We start from the raw sequence: 10,015 nt of genomic DNA on the forward strand, positions 1-10,015 counted from the left end.
TCAGCCCCGTGCCGCCGCCGCCCAGACAAAGTTTTGACACTCGAGAGAGAAAGAGCGAGGGCAGCGGGAGAGGGGAGGGGAGGAGGCGCCGCAGCCCTGCGAGGGAGAAAGGCGCCACGGAGCTTCCTCAGCGGCGACGGGAGGGAATGCCGGAGCGGGATAGGCGGGAAAGAAGGAGCGGAGGGCGAGCAGCCGAGGGAGGGAGAGAGAGAGGGGGAAGAAGGAGCACAAGGGAAGGAGGGGAGCGCGGCCGGGAGAGCGGAGGGATCCGAGCGAGCGAGGGAGGCTCAGGCGGGGTCCCCTGCTTAGCCCACCCGGGGAGGGTCGAGAATGCGAGCGAGGGGCCGGGGAGGAGGAGGAGGAGGAGGGAGGGGAGGAGGAGCTCCCGCTGCAAAATGACACCCTGGCCCGTGGGGGAGGGGAGGGGAGAGGGGAACGCCCCCCCGGCCGCCACAAACACCCCTCCCCCCACGCACTGTCTAGGGGGGAGGGGAAGACCCCCACTCCCCGGCTTCCTGTGGCCTGTTTCCCCACCCCCCGCGCGCCTCAAGTGCAAGCCCTCCCTGCACTTCCCAAATGGAAAACAGGGGCACGCTTGTGTTGTGCTCGCAGCTGGGGCTGGATTCGAGTCCTTCTCCCCCCTCCTCCTCCTCCCCGCCCTCCCACCTCCCACAGCAATTCAAGGCTGTTCTATGGTGGGAGTAATGGAAGTTTAACTTTAGTTAAAGACTTTGTTTCTTTTCTTTTTTTTAAAGGGAGAAATGCCACTTTCTTCACAGATAACTCTCTGTTTTCCTACTTGGAAGTGTACTTCCAGGGAATTGGACGGGCCTTACTCCTCGGTAAAGTCAAGTGCGCATAGAAGCTGCAATCCTAAACGGAGTTACGCCCAGAGTTACCCATGGGCTGTAGAAAGGTGTGAGCCTATTTAGGATTGCATTGCCAATTCGGTAAGTTGCGCACCAAGGTTGCAGGGAACAAGCCTAAACAGGAACCTTTGTGGCACTTCCAAGACTGAAGCAAAGTTTTATTACCGCATAAAGCATTTGTGGGCTACAACAACACCCGCCTCTTCGGATCCGCGGGGTTGGGAAAATATTCCTCAAATGGGTGCGTGATCCGAAGAGGGCTTCTCTAGTCCAGAAAAGTTTGTGCCGGAATCGTATCTGGTGCCATAAGACTCCTGTGGATTCGTTGTGCAATTAAGACGGCTGCTCCATGGAGTCAACAAGCCTGTGCGTATTTACTCGGAAAGTAAAGCCCACAAAATCTGATTGGTTTTACTCCTAAGTAAATGTGGTTAACACTTTACAGTAAGACCCAAAAGGAATTATTCTTTTTCAACTCGGCATGCATAAGATTGCGCTGTTAATCTCTGTGCATCTGGTCGTACTTGCTGTAACTCGAAACGCTTTTCTCGATTTTGACTAACTAGAAACGAAGCTGGGGGGGATGGGGGGGAGGAGCGAGGCACTGGCGTTTTGTGTCCATTTACATGCGTGTGCATGAGGATCCAGGGGCATTCACTACTACCCCTCCCCGCAGAAATTTAACTCCTTGAGTTCTGTGCCAGTGAAACAACAAGAGTTACGTCGCAAGCTTTCTTCGCAGGCTAACATATTTTTAAGTCAAGATACGTGCATACATTTCCCAAGCAGCAAGTACCAGAAAAATAGAAACAGCTGGAGATTATGCAACTGTTGTGTCTCCTTCCCCTCCCTCTTCCCTCAGTTGACTACTTTCCTTTCTATCTTGATTTATCTTCTCCCTTTACTTTCGGTCTTGTGCTTCTGCCAAGTTTATCTTTTCTCCCCTTTGCATATGTAGGTGTGTGTGGTATGTCTCCATTAATTCGGGAGCAGCACCCATTATTTTTATCCAACTTTCTCCCCCTACAGCCTCTTCAAATGAACTCCAGTTGCATGCCACACCTCCACACCCAGTTTGGCTGCTATTCCTCTCCAGGCATCCTTCCTTTTCCTGCACAGTTCTCCCTTTCCGGGATAGCTCCGGCTCAGTTCCTTCCACTGCTCTGGCCATTCCTTTCACTGTGCTATAGCATTTCCTAGTTGGCTTACATCTAGAATTATTAGTGCAGGGATGACATTTCATGAGGGGTTTGTCACTGGGGTGGTTTGGAAAGTGGTTAGAGCAATGTGACTCACACCCAAGGGTTGCTTTTTTTTTTAAAGTGGCACTGATTTCTAAACTTACGGTAGCTTTCTGGAGCCACTTGCAAAACAATAACAATTTTCCTTCTCTGTAACGTACAGAAATATCACATAAGCTAACACAGAACAAGTTTATAATTTTTCATGTTTAGCATTTACAAACACATAGCATGTCTGAATAAGACACTTTTTCATAGGCACTGTGCTCATTATGCAGAAGCATGCCATTGAGCTTCCCTCCTCTTCCTGCTCACCTTATTTCTACTCCTTCCTGCTGTCACAACTCACCTGTAAGAGTCATGATCCACTTTGGAGTTTCAACACTCAGTTTGAGAACCACTGTGTTACAGTGTCAGGCTAGAACCAGGGAGGTTTGGGTTCAAATCCCCAATAAAACTCACTAGATATTCTAACCATTGAGGGTGGAGAAAAGCCAAAACTACCTACTTCATTTTAAAATAAGCAAATGGGTACCAGAAACCCATTGTCAGGCATCATGACACTCACATAGGAGCTGCACATTGCTGGAGCTGTGGATGTTATATCTTTACCATGTTGGATTGCAGTAGTCAGTTCCCTTCACAGCTCCAGATAGCAGTCATCTTGTTTTTTGAGAATTCCTGGATTGTAGGCATAGGGGGTGCAGGGAGTCAGAAGTCTAGTGGTTGCTTCACTCCTAAATTTGCACCCGTATTAATGGAAAGCAAAATGAAATAGGACCAAGGGATCAGACTGCAATGAAACAGCATCCAGAGCCTTAGAAAGGGGGCCACTGGGCAGCTCTAATGTTAACATCCAGTGAAGTTTCATGGAGCCAGCTGGGTCGGTTACTGTTCTCTCAGAGCATTCTCAGCCCCAATTAAAAATGATTTTATAAAAAGTCTCAATGACTCAGAGGCCTCATTTTCAAATTCCTTATTTACTCTGTTTTTAATGTTTTAATCTGTTTAAATATTTAATTGTTTTATATTTGAAATTGTTTAAATTTTATGTTGATTAACTGTTGGAAGCCGCCCTGAGCCATTTGTGGGAAGGGCGGGATATAAATCCCAAATAAATAAATAAAAAAAAAATAAATAAAACCAACCTAACCTATCTTGACTGCTCTGTGCACCATATAGGAAGGACAGAATAAAAATGTGATAGAGTTAAATTCAGCTATTGCTGTAAAATCTCGGTGAAAGTATAGGAAACTGGGATTCAGGATGTGGCATAATACTGTCTGCAAATAAATCATTGGCTAACAAGCAATTGTATCTTCTACCTCAAGTAACAGGCCACATTGTTCTCAGTATATTATATGCAGTGGAGGTAAATGGAAAAAAGTTGTCTAGTGAAGAAGCAAAGAGTTAACACTTAAGGTTCACAAGGAAGGATAATATGGATCATCAAGAGTTCCAAAAAGATACATAGCCTATGACTCCAAGCCTGAAAACATATGAGTACAACCAGTATCCCTTACACTGTGTTCGCGTAGTAGCAACTGCTTTCCCTCTAACAGCATTGCTTAAATTACATATTCATTTAGGGAATATCTCTACCATAAGTCAAACACCATTGTATCTTGGGGTAGAAAAAAATCCTATAAAGCTGTTTTTGTTTGTGGCAGTGGAAATTATTGTGTGAAACATATAGAGCTTAAAGCACACTTTGACATGAGGCAGAATGTTTATTTTGTGTAGATCCACTCCTCGTTTTGCATACTGAATAACTTCAAAGAGCATAGTTCTTTACAAAGCTATACATTTTTGAGGGGAACAACAAAAACTGGGTTGAAGTCAAATTATTAGAGAGCTTATATACACTTCAATTATTTTTAAATTTAATGAAAAAGTCTTTTTAAAATTAATAATTTCTAACATTTTTAATACTTTGGGTATTTTTCCTAGGTATGTAAATATTCTCCATGTTGTGAGGAAGAGTCTTCAGATTACCATGAAGGGTTGTATTTCTCCAGAGCACTTAGAAACAATTTTCTGGATCAGAGTTTTCTTAATTAACTCCCGGGATATCCCCCCATCCCCATAAAGTAAAATAATCTTCACATCACACTCTTTGTCCTTTCCATCAAAATCTGTGTCAAAATTTACAGATTTCTGGCATTTTGGGGTAGGGTACTTCTAGAAAGTAAACTGTAAGTGGTGGGGTAGGGAAATACACCCCAAATGATGTTCCAGGGTTTTCACAGCTACGAACAATGTTACTGTATTTTGTGAAGTTCAGCAAACTTGAAAACATGTATACTTTAGGAATCTGAAGCTTACACAAAATATCTTTCACTTAGAAAATATGTGCAGCCCATTCCTATGCATGATGTATTACTCAGAAGCCCTATTGAGTTGATGAGATTTGCTCCAAAGTAAGTGTACCAGATTGCTGCCATATTTATTTTGCTTCTTTGAATTTTAATTAAACTCAAAATATTAAAAATAATATCTTGGAGGAGCTTTCATATCTAAATCAGACTAAAGAAGTATGTGTTTTCAGCATGACATTACACATTTGGATACTTACACATATTATTTATTTAAAATAGGTAAGTGCTGCTTTTTCTGATTAAAAACACTCCGGGTGCTTTACACATGTTGCCTTTGTTTGGGTTCTGTCTGGCAGGCCTTACTTCACACAAGCAAAATATTTGCCCTTGACAAACAGGATACCCAGCGTCTGCTAGAGCTATCCATTCAAACTGTTCTATGAACGATTTATCAAGCAAGTTTGATTACCATCATTTGAGGAAGTGAGGGGAAAAGAACTGTTTGAATGAGTATATGTTGAACAACCATGCAGGTACATGAAATTGCACAAATGTGGCCATATATAACACTATATTCACTGAATGCCAGTTTTTTTTTATCATGACTGGTCATCAGCCTGAATTCATATGTGGGTCTATCTGAGCTGCTTAACTGACATTACCTTCTTACAATCCCTGGGCCAAAGGAGGCCCGTCTGAAAGTGACCAGAGACGGCCTTCTCGATTGCAGCTCCCTGTTGGTGGAATCAGCTCCCAGAGGAGGTAAGGGCCCTGCGGAACCTTGAACAGTTCCGCAGGGCCTGCAAAACAGCACTCTTCCGGTTGGCATATAATTAATTGTTATCGGAATGCCTGAATATTCAAATCTCGAACATCAGATTTTTAATACTGGAATACTGAATAATTGATTTAAGGAAGGTAGCATAGTACATACCGAAGTGAGTTTTACATGTTTTTATATATTTTATAGGTATTTTATTGTATAATTATAATTATTAATGTATTATTAATATATTTTAAATTGAGTTTGTTAGTTTTTTGTGTTGTAAGCCGCCCTGAGCCCACCTCGGTGGGGTAGGGCGGGATATAAATCGAATAAAATAAAAATAAATAAATTACTCTACCAGCAGCCTGAGAATGAGCCTCTCCAATGCTTGATTGATTGTGTACATTTATACCTCTGGGCTACATTGGATAATTTTTATACTTTGTCACAGGTTTACTTTAGTCTGTCAGTAGACTGCTACATATTGACCTTTTAAAACGAGAGAACACTGAAGCTTACAAACAAAATTTATTAAGTGTTTTTTTCCAGGTGTAAAACTAGCACAATGTCTAGGACCAACAGCTTCGTAACTGGCAGAATTTATGCAAGTGTATTCTAGTTTTTCACACATTAAGTAACCTTTGGCATGCCAAAATGAAGGCCACTGTGTTGTCAATGTCAGGAACTGGCCAACTCTTACTTTAAACCAGGGCCTTTTTGCAGGAAAAGCCCAGCAGGAACTCATTTTCATATTAGGCTATACCCGCTGACATCACCATTGTTTAGTATAGGGCTTTTTTGTAGAAAAAGCTCAGCAGAAGTTCATTTACATATTAGGCCACACCCCTTATGCCAAGCCAGCCGGAACTGCGTTCCTGTGCGTTCCTGCTCAAAAAAAAAAGCCCTGCTTTAAACATTTATGTGCAGCTTTCTCAAGAGTTCAGGGTGGCTTACAAACATAAACAAAAAAATACCTAAAAAATCAGAATGGCAAAAGCAATGCAACCACCAAACAGCATACACATCCAGTAGTATCAAACACTTAGAAAGCAATCCTAAGCAGGTCTGCTCAGAATCTTACCCAGGTTGATTAAATGGAGCTTACTCTCAGGCAAGTGTTCTTAGGGTTACATTCTTAGTAGGCTAAGCCAAAGGCCAGTCAAAAGAGATCACAGCTGCTTCTGAATGAGGAAGAACACAGATTGTTAATTAAATTGGAACTATGGTGCTCTTGGTAGGTCCTACCAAACTGTGTAGATGTATTAAATATTATGTTCCTTCATTAATAATAAAGTACAATGAGTTAATATTTTATTTGCTCAGTGGTGCTCATAAGACACATGTTTCATGTACCTAACATACTGAGACAACAATCTAAGCAGGTGTAAGTATCTCATAGGTTTATTAACTGGGGCTTACTCCCAGGAAAGTTTTCTTAGGATTGTGCTGTAAATGCCAAGTGTTCAAACATGCATCACTACCCTCTGGTGGCCAAACCCTGCTCATCACCTAGTCTAAAACAAAATAAAACACCCCAAGTTCACCAGATCAGATTAATAGAATTTGCATAGGAAATTAATTTACAGTGAGGGTTACTATGTTGTAAAGACAATCACATACTTGGGTTTTTCTCAATTTAATCCTTTTTGTGGACTTCTCTGGGTCTTTCTGCTGGATTGTTGCACCTTTTGTCATTAAATGCCTTCACATCTGTCCTTTTGACCTCCCTGCCTTAAACTCAGTGAATTTTCACCTCACTTGCATATTTATTTCATCCCTTTAGGAACAGAAAGCCTCAGCCAAATAACTGATAAGATTAAAAACGTATTTTTATAATAAGGAAATGCTGTAATGTAGCCAAGCAAGACTGCTCCTTAGCTTAAAACAAAACAACACCCCCCCCCTCAAAAAATGATTCTGTTCCTTGACATTTCAGTGCCTTTTCAGATTTTTAGCCTATCACATGATGAACATTTATGCCTGGTTCTGTCAGGCAAATTTCAAAGCACCTTCCACTATGTCTAAAAAAATATAACAACTAAAAAAAAAAAAGTCCTGATGCTTCCCAATAATACAATTCATTCGTCCCCAAGTGGATGACACTATTAGAAGACAGAACAAAAGAAATGTGAATCTACCCAATGAGTATGCCAGTACTAGTTTGTTTTTTACAATGGATCAATACCAAGCCATATTCATAAAGCATATATTTGACATATTTTATTTGCACTGAATCTAACTTTTAGCGTAGTGGATTATGGGAACCTGCACAGGTACATCAAACTGCTGTTGCCGTGCTGTAGTTGCATATTTGAAGGGTGAGATGCAAACATCACGTTTTGCCTTACTATGCAACAACAATAACAACAAAATCTTAGAAATTCTCCATATCTGTGTTGTTACCAGCTCCGTACTAGTTCAGTAGGTGCATTTTGTGGTTTTCTGCTTTCTCCTTGATGAAAAAAAATCACCCTTGGTCCATGGTAAGAGAGGTATGACTACTAGTCAGACAGCTTGTCAGAGACTTTGGTGGGGAATAAGAGGACTTTGGGGGAATGATGGAAGCCAAGTATATTCCTTCATTGCTGAGACATCACCAGCCACACAGGTGAAGCTATAAAAGAATGTCAGGCGATTAGGGGCTTCTTGTAGCATTTTGAATATACTGTCTGCACTATTGATTGCTTAGGTTAACTCATGGATCTCCAACTTACAGCAGGCCATCATAGGTCTCCTGAAAGCCCAGATATGGCTTACAATCAGGACTTCCTCTTCTGCCCTCTGACTGGTGCAGTAGACGTAAGATAAAAGCAAGCCAAGGTATAATGGGTTGTGCACTCAATATATGCACACTAGAATGACACTGAATAATCAGACCAGAATATCTAAAGAAAACCCTCTACCACAGGGGTAGCCAACGGTAGATGTTTTTTGCCTACAACTCTCATTAGCCCCAGCCAGCATGGCCAATGGCTGGGGCTGATGGGAGTTGTAGGCAAAAAAAAATCTGGAGAGCTACCGTTGGCCACCCCTGCTCTACCATATGAACCGCTACATCAGCTAAGGTGAACACTTCTCCTATAAAGTGACTAAGCATTTCTCCAGGTGTCCTCACCTTAGCAGCACACAAGGCTGCAATGGAGCAAAGTGGGCCACCCCAAGATGGTGTTCAGATCCATTATGAACTACATAGCTTTGGAATGGGGAAGTCAGAACCCTACTAGTTCTCTGGTCTGAGAGTTGGCATTCAGACCAGGAGATAAATTTTGCCATTTTCAGGACCTGGGGATAGAATTTCCTATGGAGGGAGTAAACATGCCATCCCGCCTCTCTCTCAGTTGGCATGTGGTGTTCTGAATCTCCCCCTCTGAAACTTGTTGTCTCCAGGCAAGAAGGACAGGTTTCATTATGTTGTCTCAGCTGGGATGTGACATTCTGAAACATGCCTGCCCAAGAAACTTGTGTGTCTTAGAGCATGGAAGACAGCAGGATGCAGAATGTTGTCTCCCAGTTAAGAGAGGTATTCTGAATAGCCACCCGCCAATAATTCTCCTGCTGTCTCTTCTCTGAGATGCAGCAGAAGCTTCTTGGGAGACAGGTTTCAGATTGCCATCTCCCCTTCCCCAGGAAGCTCCTACTGCAACCCAGAATATATTTTCCAGGAAGATGAGTTTCAATACTCCATGTCTCAACTATCCTAGCTGGGAGATGGACTCTGACCTCTCCCCAGGGGAGAAGAAACTTCTTGCTGTTTCCCAAATGTTTGCAGGGATACAGCTGGAAGCTTGGATAGGACAGATCAGACATAACATGCCAGTGCCTCACCTCCAGCGGTATAGGAAAAGGCCACACAACATGGCTCTGTTAGGCTATCTGTAGTCCTTATACTGTGTGTCGTAGACTCTGGAGGTTATGTGGGTAGTTACAAGGAATTAGGGTCATTTGTGGTTGGTTTTGGAATTCATTCACCAAGAAGATTCACATGGCCCCACCACTATGATCTTTTAGTGTCTAGGCCAAGACTGGCCTTTCTCTTCAAAGCTTTTAATAGATATACTTTATTTGCTTTGTATTTATACTTATCAATTCTGAGTTATTTCCTGTTATTTAAGATCTTTGCTCTCTTTTATTTATGTTTGCAATTTTAATTTCCACCCTAAACTACTTTGGAAAAAATAGTAGAAATATATGTTATCTAAATCTTAATAACAAAATAAGAGATACTTTAGTGCATTTGCTGAAAAGATTGGACACCAGTGGATTAAAAAATGTAGCAGGGACTCCTTGCACATAGCTTGAAAATAGGAAGCCTAAGAAAAAGCTGCTTTAAACATCTTGAAAAGCCCAGAGTAACCTTTCCTCCCACTGTACTCACTTGGGTCAATGGCCTTATAAAGACATAAAGCTGAATTCTATACTGTTTTTCCCCTTTTCTGTTTTCACCACCACTTTTTCTTGTTTATATGTAATGGAGTTCCAAGATCATGGACAGCTTTTCATTTACCTAGCTGTAATGCATATCTCCAGATACCAATCACGAGTACTTGTGGGAAAGGAATAATACCTTTGACATTCTGTGTCCTGATAGTCAGGTAAATAATTATATTTCTTGGAACATTTTCTGTTGCTAAGGATATCTCTCTGTGTATGTGTGTGTCTTGTTCTCTTGGATGAACAGGGCTACAGTTCTGCACCAGCCTCTTCCTTGATCTCAGAAATAAGAAAAAGACAACAGTTCCAGATCCCAGCTATGCAGAGCAAGGATCAGAACGCTGATAACATGTAAGTAATGACACATGAGGGAGTATCCTACCGGTCTTG

The sequence above is a fragment of the Heteronotia binoei genome, chromosome 12 (assembly GCF_032191835.1).
Source record: "Heteronotia binoei isolate CCM8104 ecotype False Entrance Well chromosome 12, APGP_CSIRO_Hbin_v1, whole genome shotgun sequence".
NCBI lineage: Eukaryota > Metazoa > Chordata > Lepidosauria > Squamata > Gekkonidae > Heteronotia > Heteronotia binoei.